Genomic DNA, 26,808 nt, shown 5'->3' with positions numbered 1-26,808 from the left:
GAGCTAATGCTCTTAGCCATGTTATCCACCCCGATTGGATAACATGGCTAAGAACTGCTCAGGGCAAGTGTTAGCTTTTGGAGATATACGCGCTTAGCGCGAATATCTCCAAAAGTTGGTAATAGGAGATAGCGATGTCAGCGACTGTTTCCAGTCGCTAACATCTTGGCACGCCCACTTTGCATGTCATTAGTGATAAATATCACTGACATGCAAAGTGAGGCCCAAGATGGTCGCTATCTCCTACTAGCTGTCGCTAACTGGTGTTAGCGACAGCTAGGTAATAGGGAGATAATTTTATCTCCGCTTTCTTGGCTTTTAAAGCCAAAAAAGCAGAGATAAACCCCTTGATAATATGCTCCCATGTTAGGTAGAGACCGTCTAGAGTCTGAGTTAACTGAGATGCCTGGAGGCAGTTTGGAACATCAACATTCATGTTCGAATCTTTCAGAACCATGAAGTTGGCGTATTGTAACGTCAATTGGGAAATAGCATCACATACTTCTGGAAGACAACAGTTAGAGCAGTCCGGGGGCTTATAAACCAGCACACCAGCTAAAGAAAAAGAGGGAGTACATTTGATACAGATGATAAGGGCCTCAAGGCTATCAGTTCAGCAATGTGAACTAAGGCCCTGATTGAGATGTTGGTGGACATACCGCCAGCCCGCGGGGGTCGGAAAAACACTGACATGCAGGCGGCATCCCGACCGCCATATTATGATGTCACCACGGGGCTGGCAGTGTGCCTGCAGTGCAGGGCGGCAGAATGCTGCAGCTCTGGTTATTATTATTATTATAACATTTGTTGAGCGCTACTGTTACCCGTAGGTGTCCTGGCGCTATGCGGTTAAGATCTGCAGCTAAAGCAGGCCAGGCTGAGAAGACTCCAGGCGGTCAGGCGCACTGTATCCCAGCAGCACAGTCTTCAGGCGAAACAGTGCGCACCAACATGCACAAGCCATGACGGCATAAACAGAGCAGCACCAGGAACATGTCTCCATGGCACACTCACCCTGGAGACATGTCTGCACCTCAAAACCTACCTTTTTGCTGACCTTTTCATGGCGGTGTTCCTGCCAAGAAAAGGTCATTTGAGAGGCAGGTTGTAATCCTGACGGTGATGCCCGTGTCAGCACTGCCACTATTGAGTGTGCTCTCCCACCGCCGCGGGAGCTCAGATCTTGGTGGTGGTGGCGGTCTGGAGTCGGTCAGATGGCAGTCTAAATCAGGCCCTGAGGTACTAAAGTGAAACAATCCCACATTACAATGAAAACTTTTTTTTTTAACTCTGAAGCTTCTTTTTTCTGTGCTTACATTATGTTTGTTGCACACTTTACTTGCTAAATATTATGCTGGCTCAGCTTCTGTCTGTGCTCTTGAAGCCCAGACCGACTCCTAGCTTGCTCTCCCTGTTTATCTGTTGGTACACCCACCTCTACTCACTTAATGACCACTTTCGTCACAAGGCAATTTTTTGAATACTGGCATCCAAGGCTTCTGTTTGAGGCCAAAAAACTCAGGGGCAGATTTACAAGCCCTTTGCGCTGCCAGCACATTTTTCTGCCCCATATTTACAATGACAGGAAAGCCACCCTGCATGGCTTTCCCTGTCCTTGTAAATATGGCCCCTTTACACGCAGCACTTTGCGTGAAAAGAGACGTTCCATGGGTATTGCTGTGGCTGTTCCTACGCAACACCCAAAGAACCAGGCACATTTCCAGATTTACAAGAAATCATAAATCTAGAAATGCGTCTGAATGCTACGCCTTCCCTGGGGAGGCATAGGGAGGTGCAAAGACTCGTTTTTTTCCACTTTTCTATAAGTGCTGCATTCTGCAGCACACATAGAACGAGGAAATAACCTCTAACGATTGTTTATGTACAGGAAGGGGCCCCTTCCTGCACATAAACAATCCTTTAAATAAATTATGTTTTACAAGTTCTGTGTGTGCTTGTGCAGCACACATAGAAGTTGGAAAACACCATTTCTGATTATGGGAGCCCTTCCTGCACATAAGCAATCTCCCCCACGACACAAGGGTGCCTGTGTCAGCGCCTCGTAGCAGTTTGTGCGCCAGCGCAGTGGGAAGTAAAGAGATGCAACATATTGTTGTAAATAGGTTGCATCCCTGTGCTTCAAAACTAACGCAGTGCGGTGCAGCAAAATGACTTGCGCTGCATTAGTTTATTGTAAATCTAGAGGCATATTATCAAGGGATTTATCTCCGCTTTTTTGGCTTTAAAAGACAAGAAAGCGGAGATAAAATTATCTCCCTATCAGCAACAGGGTGCTAACACGCAAATTCGCATGTTAGCACCCTTTTTCTCTACGCTTCCCCTTGCATCTCTAATGAGATGCAAAGGGGGCGTTCCAGAGAAAAATAATAGGAGAAATGTTCTTAAGCGACATTTCTCCTATTATCAAGGATTTGGAAATATTCGAGCTAATCGCGAATATCTCCAAAAGCTAACACCTGCCCTGAGCTGTTCTTAGCCATGTTATCCAATGGTAGGTGGATAACATGGCTAAGAGCATTAGCTCGGTAATGCATGAATATCGCTGATTTTTCAGCGATATTCATGCATTGCGGCCGATTTTTATCGCTTTTGCGATAAACCTTTTTTTTTTTTTTTTTTTTTTTTTTTGGTGTTCAAAACTGCTTTATTGCATAGTTAGAAAATTACACTGCTATGTATGCCCACAACCCGGAGGCTGGCAGCGACAGAGCCACAGTAGCAAGGTAAAAGAATTGGTAGTGGTAGACACAGCCTTGATACCGGCATCCCGGAGGCCCGGTGGCAATAAACCATGCTAGATAAAGAGAGAAGGGGAGGGTGGGCAGGTGGTAAGAGGGGGAAAGGAAAAAGGGTGGATAGGGAGAGGGGAGGCGAGAGAGAAAGGAGGAGGAAGATGGGGGAGGGTAGAGGGGAGGGGGGAGGGGGAGAAGGGGCATGAACAGCCCAGGATTTACAGCAGTAGAACAGATTTTTTATTGTTTTCTTCCCAACTCTTAGCAACCCGGAACAGTTGATCAGAGAAAAGAAAAGAGAAAAAAGAAAGGAAAAAGGAAGGAGGCTTCGCACATGTCTGAATAAAGAGAAAAACAGTAGGACGTGTCAATATTGTTGCACATGGGGCATCATGCATAGATTACAACACGAGTCTGTAGTGATGGCAGGTGCTTCCGCAGGGCACATACAACAACAAGGCAGGGGTCATGCGTCATGTCCTAATGGAGTGGAAGTCGTGAGGAAAGGGTGGGGATGCGGCGTGCAGTAGGATGTAGAGAATCCGCTATTTACCCCAGGTGTCGCATCGGCATAATCCATGTAGTAGGTGGGGGATGTATGAGTGAACGAAGATGCAGGAGAGGTAAGCGTTAGGAACGTAGGACTCCCAGTCGCCCAGGTTTCTAGCACCTCTGGTCACCCCCAGCCGTCAGTCCGAGGTCGTGTCGTCGTCATCCTGTCTCGACAGGTAAGAAACCAGTGGTTCCCAGATGTCTTTGGGCCTGCTTGGAAGCGGTAAAAGTTCTGAATAAGTGACGTGTTGGACCTGACAGTGAGTCATATCTGAGAGCCAGTCCTTAAACTTTGGAGCCCTGCCACGGCCCCAACGACATGCCACACGCCGTTTAGCCATGAGCAAGGCAGTGTCAACAAATTTCCTGCTGGACTTCGGGATGTGTGGCGTGTGCCCCAGCAGGGTGATAAGGGGGTCTGCTGCTACGGGAATCTTGGTCATTTCGGTGAGGGCCTCCGTCACCTCCTGCCAGTACGCCCGCACGGCCGGGCACTCCCAAGCGAGGTGCAGGAAGCCTGCATGATCAGCTCGACAGCGGTCGCAGCTGTCGGTACCGGCAAGGTGGAACCTGAATTTCTTAACTGGGGTATAGTATAGACGTTGGAGGAACCTGTAGTGTATTATCTTAAGCCTGCTGCTAGCTGAGATCCTGGCAGTAAGTGCGCAGCAGTATTGCCACTGCTCATCAGTAAGAGCGGGATGCAAATCCGCATTCCAGGCCGCTCTAGCACCCGACTCAGGAGGGTCAATGTCCGACCGAAGTCGGCGATACAGGCCAGAGACCAAATGTGCTCCATCCTGCGAACCAAGCAAAAAATGTAGAGGGCTCAGGAGGTCTGGCTCACGGGGATAATCAGGAAGGATGTCTTTCATCCCCTGCCGGAGGCGAAGGTAGTAGAATACGTCGAGCGGGGAGCGGACATGAGTGGCAAAGAAGATGTCCATGGATTTGAAAACTTTATTAGCAAAGAGGTCACCCCAGGTGACAATACGTAACCGACCACAGAGTGTCTGGAAGCCGCGCTCCTGCAAGAGAGCGAGCGAGGGATGAAATGTCAGAGGGAGAAGGGGAGAGTAGGGGAAGGAGCAGGAGAGCCTCCCGGCCAGGCGGCGCCAAGCGTCCAGGGTGCAGGAAACCGATGTGTTCGGAGTCTGGATCATCGACTCCGGGCAATGAAGTAAGCCATTGAGCGGTATGGGGTGCACGATCCAGTCCTCCACTGCGAGTTGCGGCATGAAGGGCGTGGGAACCATCCAATGAAAAGCATAGTGGGCCTGCGCACAGAGGTAGTAAGCCTCCATGTCGGGAACGTCGAATCCTCCGGCCTCGTAAGGTAGTATCAGCGTGGACCATTTCAGCCGTGGGGCTTTGCCCCCCCAGAACAAGCGACAGAGCTCCGATCTCAGGGTCTTGAAAAAGAAAGCGCCCGGGTAGTACGGGATATTGAGAAAAAGGTACAGGAAACGGGGCAACACAACCATCTTGATGAGAGACGCCCTACCAGCCATGGAGAGGGGCAGCGTGATCCAACGGTCGATTGTGGTAGCGAGGGACGTGATTGCCACTCCGTAATTGGAGCGAAGGGTCTCTTCCCGATCCCGCGAAATCTGTATGCCTAAGTAGCGAATGTCCGAACAACACCATTCAAGAGGGTAGTCGAGGGGGAAATCAACCACTGAGCTAGTGAGGGGAAGGAGCTGCGATTTGGACCAATTAATGTGGATCCCCGACATGCCCCCGAAAGCTACAAACTCCCTCAATAGAGGATTGAGATGAAGATGAGGATATTTGACATAAAGGGTGACGTCGTCCGCGTAGAGGGAAACGTCTATCTGGCGCTGTAGGCACTGCACGGCACCCTCTCGATGCAGTTGACAGAGCCGACAAGCAAGAGGTTCAACTGCGATCGCAAAAAGGAGGGGAGACAGAGGGCAGCCCTGACGCGTGCCCCTCGTGATGTCTATCGAGTGAGAAAGACGGCCATTGACGAGAACTCTCGCCGTCGGTCGTGTGTAGAGGAGCTGTATCCAGGAGAGGAACAGCTTGGGGAAGCCCATAGCCGATAACACCGAAAACAAGTAGGGCCATTCAACTGAATCGAAGGCTTTGGAAGCATCTAAGAAGACAGCAGCGACTGGGATATCAGGATGTACCGTGCGGAGAAGCGAGAATAAGGTGCGCAGGTTATGAGAAGTGGAGCGACCGGGGACAAACCCCGACTGGTCTGGCAATACGATCCTAGTCATGAGCAAGGACAGCCTGGTAGCTAGGACCTTGGCTAATATCTTCACGTCGCAATTTAGGAGGGAAAGGGGGCGGTAAGATCCACAGGAACAGGGGTCTTTACCGGGTTTAAGAAGGGAGGTGATGACTACTTCACGCATGGAGCCTGGGAGAATGCCATCCGCGAGGGATTCCTCATAGACTTCACGAAGGACTGGTGCCATGACATCGATATACGCTTTATAAAATTCAGCCGGTAAGCCATCCAGGCCGGGCGCCTTACCGTTTTTGAGGGACATGATGGCTTCGCGGATTTCGTCCAGTTCGAACGGAGCCGCCAGGAAAGCCCTGTCGCCGTCACTAAGCCAACAGAGTGCCACTTCGCTCAGATAGTCTGCGTAGGGCATCTCCTCTGTAGCATTGGTGGTATATAGAGTGTGGTAATGTGAGGTGAAAGTGGCAAGCAGTACTTCCGGGTCCCTGATCGTGTGTCCCTGATTGTCAGTAAGCTCCAGTATGGCGTTGCGGTCACGGGGGACGCGAGTCAAGACCGCTAGAGCTTTACCCGGGCGGTCGCCTTCGCAATATTTCCGAGCCTGCCAGTGTTTCCCCTTGAATCTTGCCTCCCTGTCAGCCTCCTCTTCATACTTGGTCAGTTTGACCCTGAATTCCGCGTGTAAGGCAGGGTCATCCCCTTCGACCATACGATTCTCCAACGCTCGCAGTTCCCCATGCAGTCGACGGATAGTGGCTTGTATGTCCCGGAGGACCCCAAAACTTTTAGCTATGCAAAATCCCCTGACAGTTACCTTAAAGGCCTCCCAAATATGCTCTACTGAGTCGACCGACCCCTTATTCCTCGGAAGGAAGTCCGCGATTTCCTCCCCCAGCTCAGAACAGAAAAGGGCATCCAACAAAGCCGCCGGTTGTAAGCGCCATGGAGGTCTAGGGTAATCCCACCCAGGGAGTCTAGTATGCATCAGGACTGGGCTATGGTCCGAGTATGTTCTCGGCAGATGCGTGACTGTCGAGACTCCAGGTATGAGTCCGGGGGTGACAAGGAAGTAGTCCAGTCGAGCCCAAGTGCCAGTCTGCGGGGTGAAGTGGGTTCCCTCCTGTCTGACCGGTCGTAGGGACCGCCATATATCCACCAGGGCCCCCTCCGTCATGATGCCCTCGAGAGCCTCCCTCGCCTTAGGTTTGTAGTGGGCAGCCCCGTCTGCCCTGTCCATGCTGGGTACCAATGCCAGATTGAAGTCCCCACCCCAGATGACATGGCGGGAGCCCACGTCGAGGATCTTACCCCAAAGAGTGGTGAAGAAAGAGGGCGTGTCCACATTAGGGGCATAGCAATTTACAAACGTAACAGTGTCATGGCCCAATCTCCCCCAGAGTAGAGCGTAACGACCTCCCCCATCCAACAGCTCCCCACATTTGTGAAACGGGACAGCACCCCGGAGTAGGATGGCCACCCCCCTGGCGTACGTGGAATATGATGAGAAAATGCGGGTGGTAGCCCATTTACATGCAAAGGTGGTCCGCCCTCGTGGTGACAGGTGTGTTTCTTGGAGCATGGCAACATGTACATTATGCCTAGTGAGGTATGCGATAACATCACGACATTTCCTAGCATTATTGAGCCCACGGACATTCCACGACATGCAGTGAAGTTGTGTCACAGACCCCAAACCCGCCATTTAGCATAGTGTGATGTAACATTGCTTCTCCAGCAAAGCAGAGCAACCATTCCCCAATGAGTCGAGTCTATGTGAGCAACACGAAGTGACATAGTCCAAAAAAATCTTCGGTGTGTAGGCCTCCCCCATCCCAACAATACCCCCCCCCCACCCACTACAGCGCCCCCAACTTGCCTGCAGCCGTTCAGTCCCACCCTCTGTCCCCTCCCCCCTCCCTCTCCCCCTCCCCCAACAGCAGAGTCTAACATTTTAACAGTCAACGTGGGGTACACCCGATGGGATGACGATATCAAGGGCGCACAACTGCTGTACCCGCCACTGGCCTCCAAAACTGTACCGCCCTCGGTGGAGACCAGGGCTAGGCAAGCGGATCCTGGCATACATTACCACAGAAGTGTCCAGGCATCGCCGAGTCCCGTCGAAGAGACTGCCATCTCGGAACCCACAGGAGGTAGAGGCTCCGTGCTCGCGCTATACAGACAAAGGTTCAATACAGGTACATGCTCACGATCAGTGTTCGTCCTCTGCAGCAGAAGGATCATCATCCCTTAAATCAGCAGCAGCAGCATGATCGCCTCCCCTGGCCCCACGGAGTGATTTCAAATAGTCTTCGGCTTTTTGTGGGTTTGTGAAGAAACGTTGCTTCCCCTGGTGCGTGATCCGTAGTTTCGCCGGGTAGAGCAATGCATAGTCCAGCTGCGCTTCACGTAGCTTCTTCTTCACAGGGAGAAATTTACGCCGTTCCTCCTGCACCATTGGGGTGAAATCCGGATAGATAGAAAAGGTTACACCATCATATTGGAGGGATCGTTGAGTGCGAGCAGCCCTCAGCGCCACATCGCGATCACGGTAGTTTAACAGTTTAGCGATGATTGGCCTGGGTGGTAGGCCAGGCTTAGGAACAGGCGCCAAAGACCGATGTGCTCGCTCGACAATGAACTGTGGAGAGAAAGCATCCTCGCCTATGGACCCCTTGAGGATCTTCTCGACGTAGAGCTCCATCCTGCCCGTGTTGGTCGATTCCGGAATGCCCGTGACGCGGATGTTGTTGCGTCGGCTGCGGGCTTCCAAATCTTCGTTCTTCGCTGCTATGACCCTGAGAAGATTGTCCATGCGGGCTAGCTGAGTGGTATGAGTGGAGGCAACATCGTCTGCGTCGGAAATGCGTTGCTCCGTGGCTGTGAGTCGTTCCTCATGCCGATCTACTTTGTGAGCCAAAGCGTCGAGTCTAGCGGTCACTCCATCCACCTTCTCCACCACAGTGGCAAACCCCTGTCGCATCTCCTGGAACAGATGATGTAGATCAAGTTCCTTGGCCGGGGAGGAGAGAGTGGAGGTGGAAGCAGCGCCGGAGCCAGCGTCGGCAGGGACAGCCTTCGTAGATTTCTTGGCGCCATCGAAGCTGATCTTAGTTTGGCGATTCTCAGGACGGACCATCCTGGCCCCCGAGATCTGCACCGCCGCCCGTCCAAACTGCACCCGCACGACACCAGTGGGAACCGGTCAAGACGGCAGGACGAGGCACGTGGAGGGATCCGCCACAAACACCTGTGAGCAGGAGTGTCCAACCAAGGTACAGGAGGGCAGCGAGGCACGCGTGGCCGCAGCGGTGGCAGGCAGGAGAGGGCAGGCCGGAGGCCAAGGCTGCCCGTCTCACTGCTGCGTGGAGATAGCAGCACCGACGAATGTAGGTAGTCACCAAAGCACGGGGATTCCCAGGGGAGACAGGCCCAATGCTAGTCAGCATGCAGGGCAGAGCATGCGGCCCGCAGTGCAGTAGAGGAAAGCCGGAGGTCGCAGTGCAGGCTTCTGGCAGGCCCGACCGGGCCAGCAAACAGTAGAGGTGGAGGTCCGAATTGCGGTGACGCGACAGGCGTCTAGGGGCCCCCGTAGGCACTCGGGAGCGATCAGGCAGGCCAGTGGGCACAGGGGCCCGAGCAGGTCAGCACCGAGGCGATGCAGGGCCCCGCAGTCCGTTCTAGCCCCAGCAGGTGAAGGCGCAGGGTGGCAGCGCCAGCAATTGGTAGGTAGTCACCACAGCACGGGTATTCCCAGGGGAGACAGGCCCAATGCTAGTCAGCATGCAGGGCAGAGCATGCGGCCCGCAGTGTAGTAGAGGAGAGCCGGAGGTCGCAGTGTAGGCTTCTGGCAGGCCCGACCAGGCAGGCAAACAGGAGAGGCGGAGGTCTGAATTATGGTGACGCGACAGGCGTCTAGGGGCCCCTGCAGGCACACGGGAGCGATCAGGCAGGCCAGTGGGCACCGGGGCCCGAGTAGGTCAGCACCGAGGCAATGCAGGGCCCCGCAGTCCGTTCCAGCCCCAGCAGATGAAGGCGCAGGGTGGCAGCGGGAGGCAGGGACCGCGGGAGGGGCGCCACTCACCGGTCACAAGGATCGCGGGGGGTAATCTTCGGCGGCCGCCGGCGGTAGGCCTCAGCACCACAAGGCCACACTGCTTCTCGGGGGTCGCCGCGTAGGTCCACCGTCCGTGGCAGGCACTCCCCGCAACCGTCCGCCACAGGGAACCAGCGGACAAGCAGCGGTCAAGTAGCAGATCTCCAGGTCCCGCGGCGATCCGAAGGCAAAACGAGGGTCGCACCGGAGCAGAGAGCCCCGGGACAGGCAGGGCCCACAGCCGCGTATCGAGCACCGGCCTCTCGTGGAGTCCCGCAGCCAGCCTCCACGTCCGACAGCACCAAGGGTCCTCACCAGCCCAACTGCACTCGGCGAGATCTCCGCCTCCGACGATGGGAGAGAGGTGAGCTGCGGAACGATTGTAGCGGACAGTGTTGGGCTTCAGATGGCTGGGTCAGGGACGATGTCGGTCATCTGTGGTCAAGGATTTTTGAGGATCTATGGCCAAGGTGCGGGAGCTGCAGCGTTAAGCAGCCATTCCGCGTGTGCGCCCTCTAGCGCCCCCCTTTTGCGATAAACCTTGATAATAGCAAGGTTTATCTGCGATAATTTCTGGCGATGCTTAGCGTTAAAAAATGCGTTGCTAAGCATCGTTAGCGACAAATATCGCTTAGCCTTGGTAATAGGTCTCAGAAGGCAATCACTAGACGGACCCAGGCAGAACCCTCTGTCAATTTAAGCCTCTGCCCTAGAGCCACTGTCATAGGGTGTTCGGTGGAGTGTGCAAAGATCACAGGGGCATATTATCAAGGGGGTTTATCTCCGCTTTTTTGGCTTTAAAAGCCAAGAAAGCAGAGATAAAATTATCTCCCTATTACCTAGCTGTCGCTAACACCAGTTAGCGACAGCTAGTAGGAGATAGCGACCATCTTGGGCCCAGCTTTGCATGTCAGTGATATTTATCACCAATGACATGCAAAGTGGGCATGCCAAGATGTTAGCAACTGGAAACAGTCGCTAACAACGCTATCTCCTATTACCAACTTTTGGAGATATTGGCGCTAAGCGTGAATATCTCCAAAAGCTAACACCTGCCCTGAGCAGTTCTTAGCCATGTTATCCAATGGGAGGTGGATAATATGGCTAAGAGCATTAGCTCGGTAATGCATGAATATCGCTGACTTTTCAGCGATATTCATGCTTTGCGGCGAATTTTATCGCATTTGCGTTAAACCTTGATAATACCAAGGTTTATTTGCGGTAAAAATCGCCGCAGCTCAGCGGTAAATTTTTGTCTCTAACCAAGTAATAGCGATAATTATCGCTATTGCTTGGTAACATGCCCCACAGTGTGTTGTTCACCAGGAGTCAGTTCTCTCTTGCATTGAGGGATAATACCAGCTCTGTTATTGGTCATCTTCCAGCTCTGTGAATTCTGGCTCATTATTTGACTGGCCGGCTCCTGGGGACAAGTTTCGTGGGCGCAGCTGTTTGAATTTGTCTCATCACTGAAATGGAAGCCGTGCTGCGGACAGAATCGAGGTGCACTGGTACAGTGACATATAGGGGTTCACTCTCACGATTATGGAGAATACTGCAGGGCACGGTTGATGATCATTGGTGTGTACGGTAGGTAGGGTAGTACTTCATTTGCTTGTTTAGTGCAGTGCAGGACTAGTGTGAAAACTACGGACCAGCGCGGATGCTAGAACAGAGCTGGAATGAAGTACAGAGGCTGAGCAGCAGAGGGCGCTGCAGGACAGGATTCATTCATACTCTCAAGCATGTGCAAGTTCAGTGCTGGCACCTCATGATCACTGCAGGGAGGGAATGCAGCTCCCTGTCAGAGCTTTCAGATTTCACTTGCACTAGGAACTGATTCTCTAAGCTCCATGATGAGAACACCTGGGTGTGAGTGAGGTGGTTGTGAGGTATGAGAAAAAACTGTCCCATTTTCTTTCTCCTTGTTTCTTTTAATCCTCTGGGTGCTCATGACGGCTCCACGCCGTCATTAGTCACGGGCGGCGTGTGCTCATGGCAGCGTGGAGCAATCATGCCGCTGCCGCTCCACCCACGCGGCACTAATTCCCCCCCTGTGTGGGCGAATTAATGAGTGGGCGGGGTCATGTCAACTCCACGCCGTCATGAGCACACGCTGCCCGTGACTCATGACGGCTTGGAGCCGTCATAAGTACCAGAGCGCCACGCCCACCCCCTAGCTTCCCCTGCGCCATGGCGGAATTCGCGGCACAGGGAAGGGAATTTGCCCCCCCTGCAACTGGGAGTCAGACCAGAGGGATAAAACATCCGTGACCCCAGAGGAAAAGTCCTAAAAAACAGAAGTGGGGGGACTGTCGAAGTTAGGCAGTATGCAAGTGACATCATGGCACGTTCCATCAAAGCACATGACGTCACAAAGCGTGACATTCTACATTGCATCATAGTAAGTGACCTCACTGGAAGTGACATCACATGAAGTGAATTCAGATACTAAGATCTCACACATGTTAATCAGGGGAATCATGAGTACATTTAAGTGCATTATGAGATTTAACAAATGAGTTTTGAAGTCTGGGTTTTGTCAAAAAAGTGGTGCAATCCTGATGCGAAATCTGGGCCTCAACTAATACATATTTTTAAAACCCTGCCACAAACAAATTGGCAACAAGGAAAATCATGGTAGGAGATCAGTTCTGCTTCATTGGTTGCAAAGTCTGCATTTTAAAATATTTATGGGCTTAAGGCATCTGCTGCGGAGGCGCCCAGTAAATCTCAGGAAATAATAATAATGTTGACAGCATATCATGTAACCTGCAGATCACAGATTTTTATTGTATGTAGATAGGTAAGTGGATTACTGCTTTGAACACAGAGACCCTTTTGTCACTTGCAGTTAATAAATTGTAATCCTTCTAGTAGACCACAGTGAGCTATGAAGGATATTTGACTCCTACACCTTGTAACCCTGATTGTCTCATGTAACACATCTTATACATTGATTGACACACTTACATGATTTATTTGGAATGGATAATGTGTATGTTATGTAAAACACTCTAACACTGTGCATTGAGGTGAGTAGGGCTATAAAAGAAATAAAATAGTACTATTTAAATTGTTGTTTGTGTTAATACTGGGACAGACGAACCCATCTGACATTCTAACAATGCATGCATTTATAGACAAAACAGTAAGAAGCATGTATCTCTTAAGTACCTGTGAAGAGATAACAAGCAGTGTGCTTTTGTTTCCTTGCTGGTGCATTTTATATATATATTTTCTATTATTCGCTCAAAATCTTACTGTATGTCTGGTAGCACAATTTCCTAACGGTCACCAACTTTCTAATGTACAACGCTCTGCAGAATCCTATTTTGGTCCTCTATGTTTGCTATGTATTTTTTTTAACTATTATTATTATTATTTTTTCTTCTCTCTCTATTTCTTTACAAACTGAGAAATTTGTTTTTGTTGACTGTAGTCTACGTCATCCTTTAATATTCTTCTACTGTAAAGCGCTCTGATACCCTCGTGGGTCATGTTCGCGCTATATAAAACTCTATAAATAAATAAATAAATTTGTGAAGTTCCAAGCCGCCTCCAGTCCAATACTCGATCAAAAGGAGGCCAGACAGCCTTTATCTTTGCCCAGCTGGAGGTGAAAAAAAAACCCTTGCTGCATGCACGTTGTTGTTGGGAATGGAAAGCAGACATCGTGCAGGTGCTCCTAAACGTGTTCCGGTGTCTCAAAATTACACTGGGACGAGTTCAACATATTTCTGTGGGGCCCAACTTCTTGGCAGGGTCCACCCTGTGAAAATAGTGGATGGACACTGTGTACCCGCAAGTACCTCCGACTCGTGCCCTGCGTGACCGGTGATAAAGAACAGCCTTCTATGTGATCTCATCCAGGTGAGGTGGTCAAACAGAGCTCTGGCCAGCGGTTCTTAACCCAAGCAATTTCTGAGACTTGAACTACAAAATGAAAACATAGAAATAAGAATTCATCAACAAACACACAAACTGTAAAATATTTAACTCCTTAACTGCGCCGAACGTTCTGCGCTAGTGCGGAATGTTCTATTCCGCGGGCGAGACCGCGAAGGCCAACAGACGTGCGCAGCACTCCAAAGGAAGTGCACGCGACGGCCGTTGGCCGTCGGCAGCAGCGATGAGGTTAAATAACAAAAAATACGCAAAAAAAGAATTTTAATGGGAAGGCAGGAGCTTTTCATAATTCGGTTTGAATTCTAAAAGATGAAGCCATCAGCCAGACTCTAGACGATCACTGTCTTTTTTTTTTGTTGTTGCTCCAAATGGGCTCTGATTTTTTGCCAGTGTATACAAGCGATTGAGGCCACCAATTGTCCAGACTATGGGCATATTCACAAGAAAATGTTGGAGCACAGAGCTGCGCCAAATTTGGCAGTGCCGCACTCCGGCATTTTCAAAATGCATGTATGCGCCATATTCACAAGAATACATCACACCTGTGTTTCAGCTAGAACTTGTGCAAAGAAAAGCTGTCTAACGCCAGTGAAGGCATCCTGCCGCCATGTTGCAAGAGTGCCTGCGCTGCTAAATAATGGCGATTTTCACCTTCTATGTGTGCCGCAATATGCAGCACACATGAAAAGAGCATAAAATGAGAAGATATTTATAAATTCTCCTTGTTGCTCCATTCTAACATGTGGTGTTCCATGGCATTATTTTTGGGGGCTGCCTCATCCTTGTAAATCGGGAGCAGTGTCAGAAAGCATAAGTGTTGCGGGGGAACGCACACAGCAACACCCATTGCAAGACCCTTTGCCGCAGAGGACTGTGGCACAAAGGAAAATGTTTTCAAGGTGGGTTAAGCCATGCAAAGTAGCTTAGAGCTGAGTAGCTAGAGTGAAGTAGTGTGGCTCACTGGTTAGAGGCGGCAGACCCGAGAGCAGAGGACGGCCCAGGACCAGGGTTCGATTCCCGGCGCGGCAGGTTTCTGGACCAGGGTCAGCGGACTCGATAATTCTCTCGCCTCGGTGCCCACTCTGATCAGCGATCACACTCGGCAACTCTGGGCATTAGCTTGCCTCATCTTCACTAACGGCCCCACCAGACCGCCGGGGATGCCTGGTCTCACCCTGGAGATACCCATTAACGGACCATCTCTCAGGGAAGCCAGTAAGGGTTTCGCAGCGGTCGAAGCGCCTTGGGACCCTACGGGTAAGTAGTGCGCTATATAAATGCCTATACATAGAGCCACCTTGTAAATATGGAAAATGGCGCTGTTCCACCTGAGCATTAATAAAAAATGATGCTCCAGTGGAACTGAGGAATTGTAAATATGCCCCTATATTTTGTTTACTGTACTTCTTCTCCAGTGAGTCAAGATAAAATTAGCAGCTTTATTTTTAACCTCAAATTTCAAATACATTTACTGAGTGTTTATCATTTTCAGATTTACACTTTGTATGCATATGTACATTATTTGTATCTTAATATAACACGAGATTCTTCACACTTCAGGCATCCGCCTCATCATTCACCAGAACCAGATGCTAGAGAAGACACTGGTTTGATTGAGATTGTAGAGAGCCCCTTTGTCTTGAGTTAATGCTTTACACATTGCCTCTGAGATAGGCCTGACTGCTCGCGCCAAGCTACCAAGAGGGTGAGCATGGGTTATCTTGGCGGGTGACTTCCTTGCCCTGACTTAGAATGGTGGTTTCTGCCTGGCTTTGGTGCAAGCCTTAGCCAACCAGAAATACCCACTTCTAACATACCCATATTGGGTTGTTCACATATAAACCCTTAAGTTTCAGTGTGCCATGAGATGTCTAAATTTTTTGGCATTCAACGTATTATATAACCTGTCATGAATGCCTTCAATTACACTGATGACATATTCGTTTTTAGAGCTACACAAAAAGAACATGATAAGACCTCTTACACAAGTGTGTCATTTACTTGCAGATGAATGTTTAAATTTGAATGCTGAGAAATGTGAGTTCCATAAAACAAAACTCAAATTATTTGGCCATATCTTTTCTGATGAGGTGCATGATGGCAGTCATAAAGCGTTCAACAATGCCATTTGATTGTAGCCAAAGAAGTATGCTTTTCTGATGCTTCACATTGAGATGATTAAGTCTCTGAATTCCCGACAACAGTGGAGCCTCGTGGGCTCTGGAAATTAACTGCCCCCTAGGAGCCTCGTGGGCTCTGATCGCAAACTGTGTGCCTGCTGTGGGGGTAGCGGCCCGCTGCCAGCCGGGGCCGCTCTACCACCCTGAATGCCCCCTTTGATGGCGGAGTCCCCCTCGGGGGACTCGAAAGCAAAGATATGCCCCCGGGGCCCCCTTGGGCCAACTCAGCCACGCACCTGTCGGTGGAGTCCCGCTCGGGGGACTCTAAATCATGAAATGCCCCCTGAGCCCCTCGTGGGCTCGAGAAACAACTTGCCCCGTCGTTGGAGCGGCCCGCTGCCTCCCGGCGCCGCTCTACACGGGGAGCCTCAACGAGACGCCCGCACTCACCGTGATAGGGGGGGGCGGCGTCTCCGTCGGGCTGCTTCTGCTCCTGGCGGCGGCTCTCCGGGTTTCTTTGGTGCGGGCTCTGCTTGGCTTCCCCAAAATGGGGGAAGCGGAGGGAGGAATCGGCTGGTCCCGCCTACGTCCGGGCGGCTTGTGCCTGGCTTCCTGTTACTGGGGGCCGCCAATGGCAGCGTGGCCCTCGGTCGGGAGGCGGACCCAGCGCCTTCGAGGCGATCTCCGGGCCGGCGGAGGTGATTCTCGTCGCCTAGGCACAAGAGGGGTAGGCTCCCTCTATATGGCAGCAATGGTTCAGCAAGAAAAAGGAACAGGGGGCAATTAGCGGCAGGCTGAGCGGGGTGGGCACCCGCGCCGCAAATCACCACACAAAAGGGGGGATCCCCACGCCTCTAGAACGCCCCCAGGCGCTACAACAATAAGGAAGTCAGGGTACAGCGCTCCCCAGCGCTAGGCTGCCCCAGAGACCAGCAACAAGTCCTTCATGGGGTGGGGGGGGCAAGGCTGGGCCCCGGATCCAGCTCACAGGGTCATCCTAGGCAGGGAGGCAGTCCCCAGTGGTGGTCCTCATGGCGCCCAGCAGCAGTAGGCCTCCCTCCAAAATAAGATCAGCAAGGAACAGTCCACCAGGCCTCCAGGATATCCAGGGGTTGGGCAGGGCCCAGGGAGGCAAGCCTTCCCCTGGGCCCCAGCAGCAGCACTCCCCTGGTAGATTCCATTCAGAAACAAGAACATTAAATATGAGGTCACAGCCTCATTTTATACAGAAAATCCCTTTGTCTCTAGGGTGTAGGGTGGGGGCAAAACCAGATGCAGCTGGTTTGGGAGCACTCTGATGGGCTCAGGCCCTCTCACTATTCACTGGCCAGGCTAGGGTCATTAGATGCACCACAGGTGGCGGAGCCAGCATTGTGTGGGGAAAGCCCAGCCCTATTTAGGTCCCAGGTACAGCCCCCCCCCCTGCCATCAACATGCAGATCTCCCCATTCACCACTGGGGCAGACCCACCCAGACTCCAGGAGCCTGGCACACCAGCCAGCTCCAGCCAATCACAAGCCAGCACATTCACTGCAAAGACAGGCCAACTTCTAGAAGTGGCACTTCCACACTAGACACATGAACGCCGCACACATCATCGCGCAGCATTAAATCTCACGAGTTCGCACATACCAAACTCAACCTTGCACTCCCCATGCATCAGGAATTACCATGGACACATACATTCCCCATGCATTCCTATGGGAGGGCAGGCCTTTCTCACACACGCACTCAGAGAGTGCATGCACTTTACACTACGCCACAGTGCTAAAGTGCGCAAAGATCAGAAATCATTAAAATTAGGTAACACTAAAAGGCAAAAAGTTCAGGGGTGAACCAGCCAGAAGGGCCACGTCCAACAGGGTAGAACAGTTGGCAATGTGCCAGCATTTTTCTTCGAGATCGAATTAATGATACTCTTTTTTCAGATCAAGGCAAGAAAAGACCTTGGCACCATTTGGCTGTGTGATCATGTAGGCAATGTGCGGACCGGGATGTTGTTCTCTTTCAATTGCTTTGTTGGCTTGACAGATATCAATACAGATGCGTATTGCTCCTTCACTGTCCTTTTTGGATACTACCATTATGGGCGAATCCCACGGAGTTGGACTAGTAGATTGCTCAATGACATCATGCCTTAGAAATGTCTCAAGCTCTTTCTCACCAGCTTCTTGTAAATGAAATGCAATATGTCTATGTCTTTGAGCAAGAAGATGAACATCCTCATTGATATGCAGCTGCACTTTTAGGGTCTTAAGTTTCCCCAATCCATGAAAGAACGACAGGAACTGAAATACTATTTTGTGAAAACATAACATGTGTATTTGTAAAGCGCACATTCGCCTAAGGGTATCTTGGCACTGAATAACAGATGTTCATTGTTACCCAACTCAATGGTACTCATTTTATCGTCTTCAAAAGGATGAAAGGCTGAGTGGACTTAAACCTGTGACCCTGAGATCAAACACAGGCCCCCACAGTGAACGCTTTTGTCCACTAAGCCACCAAACCTGTCTCTGATGAGCATTCATGTTGTAGTACACAGATATCCTTCCCATGTGAGCCGCAGTATTGAAACTGATTAACAGTCGCTTGACTCTGTAATTGAAGTACATGAATGGGTGCTTGTACTTTTGTGTTTCATGGTAGCTGTGAATGAACCTTGGCTCTTTAATGACCTTGATGCAGCCCAAGTATACACTTAAGTCTTCGATAGTGTGAGAAGAGGGAAATGGAGACAGTTCATAGTATTTATCCTCAGGCATGATGTTTATCAACGCACCACTGTCAATAATAAAAGGTATAGGGAAATCATTTACTTTTAGTTTCATTTTTGAACAATGTTTGAATTCAATTTGTGATTTTGCTTGTTGACTTTTCTTTGACTCGTATTCTTCCCTGCATGAGGCCAATCCAACATACACACGTTTTCCTGAGGTAAACTTCGTCATCACTCCGTCTTCGTCCCTGTCGTCTTACAATGAAACTGAAGAACTCTTGGATGAAGATTTTGAAAATTATTGAGTTTGTTTAGTGTGGCTTTGCTTCAACCGATGTTGCCGCTTCACATTGTGGGCGTGTATAGAACGTCACCTCTGAAACGTTTGGGCATCCATTTTCTTTTCTCAACGTTATGCACTTGGCTTTTCCTTCACCTTGAGAACCGTTACAAAATGGTTCTCCTTCCCACAGCCTATGCTTACTTGTCGAATAGTGGGCAATTTACCTTCTTGTGGAAACAAAAATCCACATCTAACTCACAGTTCCTTTATGTTATTTTGTGTCCTTCAGCTTTGTGTTTCTGCTTACTTTTCATGTTCATGACTGACTAATTCTGGCCACCACCGGCCTCCATGTCAGCAGCTTGTTCCTCAGCTCTGGCAGCCATGAGAACTAGCTGCAAACTAAGGGTTTCCCTCAACATTCCTCATCTGAATGAATCTGACAGACAGCTATCAATAACTCGGAGACATATAGCTTCTTCATCATTGAATTAATTGAACTTACAGTGTTTGATGAGGTTATGTCTCTCAACAAATTTGTTAATTGTTTCACCAGCTTTCTGTCGTTCCTGACTAAAAAATATATCTTTCGTAATCAACAGTCGGCATTGGATTGAACTTGATATTTAATGAGTCTTTGATGTGATGATTCTTGACTTCTTCAGTTTGCGGTAATTTCTTGATTACCTCTTTTACTCCTTCACGACATGATTTTTTTAATATATTTCACAATCTTTTTGTTGTCTGTTTCTTCCAGTGCATCAATGACATCATCAAATGTTTCTATCCAGGCAGTCCATCTGTCACTAATATTCAGCTTTTTAACAATGTCAGATGGAGGTGGTGGTGTCACGAATGGGACAGCTGTGTAACCCCTTATGGAAGTTACTTAAGTTGAGAGTCTATGCTGCTTATCTTGACTTGTGCAATTTAAACCATCAGCAGGCCCTTGTGGGGGGCTTGCTTCAGGGTTGTCAGGGCCAATCTGAATGTGTATCGCTTCTTTCCGTGTGAAAATTTGAGATTTTCAACTCTTGAAGGACTTTCAAGTTGTTCGGAAATACCTGGTTCCTTAATTGTTGTCCACTTCAGGGATCAACTGCTCCACATTCACAACCAGGGGTATTCTACTTGGGTCACAGTGCCCACAGCGGTGGTATGATGACTCTCTTTACTCAGCTTCTGGGTAAGTACGGCAATAATTTCTCAACCTGTTTTTCACTGCTTCACTATTTTCGCTGCTAGCACTTTCTCACCATTATCTGTTGCTGCTTCCAGCGCTTCGCTGTTCCTGGTTGTTTCCGCCTTATTATTCCACATGATTTATAGCTCAGTGTTGCGTGGTGGCACAGTACCTCTTTCACAACCTAAGTAGCACATTTCTGGACACTGATGAGTAAACTTCTCAGTGAGAGTTTTGTTATCGCCAGATGCTGCACAGTTGCTACAGTGGCATTTTGACTCCACATAAGCCAAACGTCGATCTTCACTTCGACTGGCGCACATGTGGCACGCACGAGTAGCTTACTGAATCAAGACGCACTCTCTTTGGGGGAGTACTGTCGATCTTTGAGTGACATTTCCCCTATCTCGTTGCCCGTTGTAGCGTCCTTCCCAGCCTTGGTACTCATAAATAACTACACCATACACAGAGTTTAGTATTAAACATCTTTATTCCTCAATGTTTATCTGTGAACTCAATGTTCTAAACATGAACGGTATTCCGCACACCTGAACACTTACGTCATAGTTCTACGGAGTCCGTCAGGAACCAAAACGGTCCTGTCATTGCTAACTCACAAGACACTACAGTAAGGGGTCTCAGCAGTGGAATAATAGAAGGTGTGATGGGGCTGGTTTGAAGTGCACTAACAGAGGCGTGCGAAATAGTACTTTACTAGCATGGTTACTGCAGGTCAGGGTTGTATTTCCCGGACACAGATGTAAGGGGTCTAAGTAGAACAATAATAGAAGGTGTGGTCAGTGGCTGGATTGAAGTGCACTGACGGACTTTTGTGAAGTAGGACTTTACTAGAAGGGTTAATGCAGGTCAGATCTGTTGTGCATGATCAAAGCTGTGCGATGGCTCAATACTATGATAGCAGAAAAGTGTTCAGACCATGGTTTGGGAGCACACACAGAGCTACGAGGAGAGTTCAGAGCAGAAAGCTGCACACCAGGATTGGAGTACCCTGGCAGAGTGGAAATAGGCCATACTAAAGTTGTGCAGAAGTTAGTGCTGTGGCAGCCAAATATGCTTCAGGGAAAAATTGAGGTGTGTTTTTACCGTAGGAGGACAATACAGAAGTAACAAATGAGAAAGGCTGCGACTTTACAGGCAATGTGGGCTCTAAAAAGGAACTAACTCTGAAGATGGGCAGTATTTCAGAAACCATGCCATGTATGAATAAGTACTACAATAATTGAAATCTGACGATCCAGAATGTTTTCACCAGAAGCACCCTGCCTTATTGGACTGTTACTAGTTTCACGTTTACCGTTCCAAACTCCGAGACTCAAATTTTAAAAACCGAAGTGCTGTTTGCATAAAAAGACAGCAGCAGTTTTCAAGATTTCCCTGTGCATTTGTACGCGCAGCTCTTCCAACTAAGATAGTTCCTTTCATGCGGGCACTTAAATTCATATTTCTTTTTCGATTTCCATTGCTTTAAATTGACATGTACTGGCTGGTACTGAGTGCCTGCACTTCTTTTAATTTGAGAGGGAAGAGTACCTGCATTTCTCAGCACTGCTCCAATACATTTAATGGGACAGTACAAGCCGGCACTTCAGGCGCAAACAGGTACTCTGAATTAATGAGTACTTCCGCTTCTATATTTCCATTCAAAACACTACATTTTACTATATTCACACTTGCAGATACCAGTGCGCAAGAAACGAAAATCGATTCGCAGGTTCTGGGAAATTTGCGAGCGCCGCATAGGTATATACACTTTTATATATGATATTATTGGGCGAAAGGGAAGGGTTGCTGTGCACCGGCACAGCAGCTCACGGTACACCGCTGGCACGCTACTTGCACAGAATCACAAATTTGCTAGCATTCGCGACAAGAATTTGCAATTCTATTAAGGACACGGAGGCGAGGATTATGCTTCTCAAACTTTACTGCATCAACACAGCAGCCAATGAAAATATATTATTTTCTCAAGTAAACAATAAAATTACTACATTTCCCATGAACACCATGGTTATAGGCACGCCCCCACAGTCCATAAGAACCCCTTGCGTGCACATCACTTCCTCTTTCTTTGAGGCGATAAGTCCATAACGTGAACCAAAACAGAACAGTCCATAACATGAACCAAACAAATCCTCCAACGTGGAAGAAGAACTTCAGGTTGTCATCTCGACGTTAGTCGTCAGTCAGTCCGACTTTTTCTCAGCTCCTGAAATAAAGGAAATAACACCACCGTAAACACTGAAATATTTGGGTGGGTAAGCGTTTGATATACAATACATTACGCCGGGTGGGATAATCCTCGCCTCCGTGTCCTTAATAGAATTGCAAATTCTTGTCGCGAATGCTAGCAAATTTGTGATTCTATTACAGGACCGGAGGCTTCAGATTATGCTTGGTTTAACGCTGAGTAAACACAACAGAAGTAATGTCACCCACCGGCTTATAATAAAAGGTTTTAAATGTCGATTCAGACGACCAATCTGCACAATGCATGATATCTTGGATACTGGAACCTAAACCATATGATTTGGACGCCATAGCGCCCCTCACAGAATGAGCACCAAAAAGTTGCGTATCTACACCAGCTTCTTTCATCACATCACGAAGCCATCTCGCTATAGTGGCTGCCACCACTGGTTTAAAGGGTTTTTTAACACCAATCAACAACTGATTACAACCTTGCGGCCGCAAGGCCTTTGTACATTCCTCGTAACATTTTAAACATTGAACCACACATAATTTTTCATTTGCAGGAAAAGCATTGTATGAAATATGTCTCGTTAAAGTTTTTGTGCGACCTGTAATATGAAAAGAAACCCCTTCCGGGGAAAACACTCTACCTGTAACGTCGAGTGCTCTCACATCAGAAGTCCGCCTGCAAGATGATAAGCACAGCAACATAGCTAGCTTTGCCGACAGTTGTTTCCTAGAGAGGAGATTATTGACCGGCCATTTGTTGAATAAATCCAGAACCAATGACACGTCCCATAACCCAGTGTACTTGGGTTTGGGCGGATTGGCTACCCTGACTCCCTTCAGGAGTTTGCATACCAGAGGGTGCATACCCACCGGTTTGCCGTCAATTAGACTATGGCCCGCAGAAATCGCGGAACGGAAGTTGTTCACCGACCTGTACGCCAGGCCGACTCCCGCCTTTTCGGTAAGAAAGTTCAAAACTTGGGACAACTCTGCCCCCACGGGATCCAGGTGTCGTCCCATGCACCAATCCACCCAGCCTTTCCAGGCCGAGGAATAACGCTTCCTGGTGGAAGGCGCCCATGCCTGCTTGATGAGCTCGGCAGCCTGTCCCGAAATGCCTGGCAAGTGCCACTGTTGCCGGAAAGCCTCCATGCCATCAGCGACATCCTGCCCTCTACCAGTAACGGATGTTGTTCCTGTTGAGGGCCCTGCAATAACCAACTCGAGCCCGGGAGCATCCTCGGACTGTCGCAGCTCCACTGAAGGAGCCTGGGGAACCACGCTTGTGACGACCACCACGGTGTCACCATGACAATTTCCGCCTCCTGTCTGATCACTTGCGTCATCACCCTGGGGATCAATAGGAACGGTGGAAAGGCATAGTTGGTCCCCCGAGACCAGTTCTGAAGAAAAGCGTCCGTCGCCGCTGCCAATGGGTCCGGCCTCCAGCTGAAGAACCGGGGAAGCTGAAAGGTCAGTCTGGAGGCAAACAGGTCCGTCTGAAACGGACCCCAGATTCCCTGTAGCCAATGGAATACACGAGGGCACAGCTTCCAGTCGCTGTAATCCCTCAAGTGCCTGGAATTCCAGTCCGCCACTTGATTGGCCTGGCCCGGGATATATTCCGCTATCACTGATATTTGATTCTGTAGGCAATAGTGCCAAAAATCTTTGGCTATTTGAACAAGCATGGGCGATCTCGTGCCGCCCAACTTGTTGATATACCGCACCGCCGACACATTGTCCAGGCGGAGGAGGATGCAGCAAGATGTCTGCTTCGGGGATAACGTGCGAATCGCGAACGACCCCGCCAGCAGTTCTAAACAGTTGATGTGCATTTCGAGCTCCTGAGCCGACCATCTGCCGCCTGTAGAAACCTCTCCACAGCGCGCGCCCCAGCCCCACCGGCTGGCGTCGGACTCGATAATTACCTCCGGTTGGGATCCAAAGATCGCCTTGCCGTTCCATGCATCTACGTGACTGAGCCACCACTGTAGTTCTGTCCGAACTTCGTCCGATAGAGGGACCGAATCGGTATAAGAAAGGCCTCTTTGTAGATGTTGAATTTTTAGGCGTTGTAGTGCCCTGTAATGCAACGGCCCCGGAAATATGGCCTGGATGGACGATGCCAGTATACCCACAACTCTGGCCAGCGTCCTGAGGGTCACCACCTGTCTGTCTAACAACTTCCTTATTTCCTGTTTCAAGTCCCGCAATTTGGCCTGCGGTAGACGCAGTTGCGAGGTCTGGGAATCGATCATGAATCCCAAGAAGTCTACCATCTGTGTCGGAGACATCACAGACTTCTTTAGGTTTATCACAAACCCTAAGCTCTGCAGCAAGGCAGTAGTCATGGTCAGATGTCGTGAAAGAGTGATCTGGTCCTGCGCCATGATCAAGATGTCGTCGAGATAAATAATTAATCTCACACCTCGTTCCCTGAGGTACGCTACCACTGGCTTCATCACCTTTGTAAAGCACCATGGAGCCGAGGAAAGACCGAAGGGAAGAGCTGAGTACTCGTAACACTGGTTCTCCCACATGAATTGTAGAAACCTGCGATGGGGTGGAAAAATCGGTATAGATAGATATGCATCCTTTAGGTCTAGGCGTACGAACCAATCCTTTTCTTGCAGCAAGTCTGCCAGGAGGTGAATACCCTCCATCTTGAAATGGTTGTACGTCAAGTATTGGTTGAACTCTCTTAGGTTTAGCACCAACCTGTTGCCGCCCCCTTTTTTCTGGACAAGGAAGACGTTGCTGAGGAAAGTACGGGGACCCTGTCTGCAACGAGATATCGCCCCTTTCATCAGTAAAGCTTCCACCTGCTCGCTTATAAAACTGCGTTCTTGTAGGGAAAAATGGAGAGGTGGAGGGGGAAACGCTTGCGCTGGGCTGGAATAGAACTCTAGGCGAAAGCCCTGCACCGTCTGTAGCACCCACGCATCCTGCGTCAAAGTTTGCCACTGCGCCATGCAATGCTGCGTGCGCCCCCCCAAAGGAAGAAGGGAAACATCTGAGGCACTCACCGGTATTCTGGTATGATTTGAAGTTGGCTCTATTGTTTCCCGACTGGAAACGTCCGCGGTTGAACTTCCTCTTGGACGGATAGAAGGTGCCGCCACGGGTGGAGTCCCACTCTCCACGCCCGCGGCCAAAGTCACCGCGCTGGGATCCTTGTTGGAATCCTCGGCCTGACGAGCGACCCCCGCCTCGTCCGGCCCTGGTGAAAACCCCCTGTGTAAGGGCTCTCTTTATCCCACTCTGGGCCTTGTCCAGTGCGGTAAATGTACCGACGTACTTTGAGATGTCTTTGACAAACCTGTCGCCAAAGAGGAAACCTCCTGCCAGGGGTCCCGGCTCCGCATCAGCCAGCTCTGTCAAATTGCTGTCCATCCGGAGCAATAGCGATTTGCGTCTCTCCGAGGAGATCGCGCAATTGGCGTTTCCTAGAAGACAGATGGCGCGCTGAGCCCAGCCCGCCAGGATATCCGGGTTCACTGCCCCTTGACCCTCCTTAGCCTTCAGGGCCATCTCCAAGATTTTTGCCAGGGGCCCCACGACGTCCAGCATCTTGTCCTGGCAGCCCCGCCAAGCCCTGTCTAGTCCCCTTTTGGGGTCCTTGGAGAATTTCCGCAAGAAAGTAAGCATACTCGCGTCGATTTCTGGAGTGTCCGCCACGCCGTCTGGAAGTTCAGGTCGTGGGCATTCCGACCGCAAGCGGGTCCGCACTTCCCTACTGAAGCCCTTCCGGAGATTTTCGTGCAAGTACTCACAGACCGCCGGCGGCGGGATCCAATCCGAAGATCGGGGATGGACAATCTCCGTAGGGTCAAAATCGAATGTTCTGATCCTGTCCTCAGCCGGCTTAGGATCCACTTTGGCCTTTTTTGGGTGAGGAGGGAGTTCCTCCGACGTATCAGTATCGGTCCCCGCGTCCGTGTTGGAAGTGTCAGTGTCCACGGGAATAGGACGTTTAGCCTTGGCCTTGCCACCCACGTACTGTGAGCTATATGCCTCTCTCGGCGGCAAAGAGGCCAATGATTGAGCGTGCGGCCATTGAACGATGTCAGCTGAGACCGCCGCTGAAGAAGTGGCTGCCTGCTTCTTCTTTTTATCCTCATAACCGTGTCTTTTCGCAAAACCCTTCAGCTGTTTTCTAATGGGTCGTAGTGCCTCCGCAAGTGCCTGCTGCACCGTCTGTGGGACTTTCGTCTCCATTGCCTTATTTACAGAAGCTTGGACCGAGGCATCCAAAGCATCGACAATCTTGTCCTCAAGGACAGCCTCCGGCTGTCCATCCATAAGTTCCTCCCCATCATCGTACTCCTCATCAGGATAGCGCACCCAACCTTCCATTACGAAGGTACACACACTGCAGAGCAGTCCAGAATACAGCACTGGGTGAGATGGGGGTAATGGGGGGGGTCAGCCCAAGCACACACAAGATACTGGCAACGTTTTCCAAACCCCCTCAGCAACGCTGTAGTCAGAAGGATCAAAGATCCTGGCCCCTCAGGTCCCTGGAGCGTGTGCACACTCTGGGCCAATAGTTTATTCAGCCAGCCGATCAATTAGGCAGGCGCTCACACAGGGGGTCCGCCGGCATGCAGAACGCGCGAAAATGCGCTCCGTGTAAGCCGAGGAATCGGATCGAGGCGCGCCGCCCAAACGCTGCCAAAAACCTACTAAAAACAAGCCCAATTTGGCAGCGTTTTGGGGCGCGCGCGTCGACCGAGAGCCACCCGGCGC

General features: G+C 50.1%; 1 protein-coding gene across 1 annotated transcript in view; it reads left to right on the top strand.

Moving 5' to 3' along the window:
* Positions 1–14,768: 14,768 nt before the first annotated feature.
* LOC147724882 (alanine aminotransferase 2) overlaps positions 14,769–26,808 on the top strand; it is a 1,140,553-nt gene continuing 1,128,513 nt past the window's right edge. The window contains exon 1 of the mRNA XM_086966412.1: positions 14,769–14,788. The gene's annotated coding sequence lies outside the window, so the exon portion shown is untranslated. The remainder of the gene's footprint in view (positions 14,789–26,808) is intronic.

Source organism: Lissotriton vulgaris, chromosome 4_1 (assembly GCF_964263255.1).
Source record: "Lissotriton vulgaris chromosome 4_1, aLisVul1.2, whole genome shotgun sequence".
NCBI classification, from domain to species: domain Eukaryota; kingdom Metazoa; phylum Chordata; class Amphibia; order Caudata; family Salamandridae; genus Lissotriton; species Lissotriton vulgaris.
This window is presented reverse-complemented; position numbering and strand designations above follow the sequence as displayed.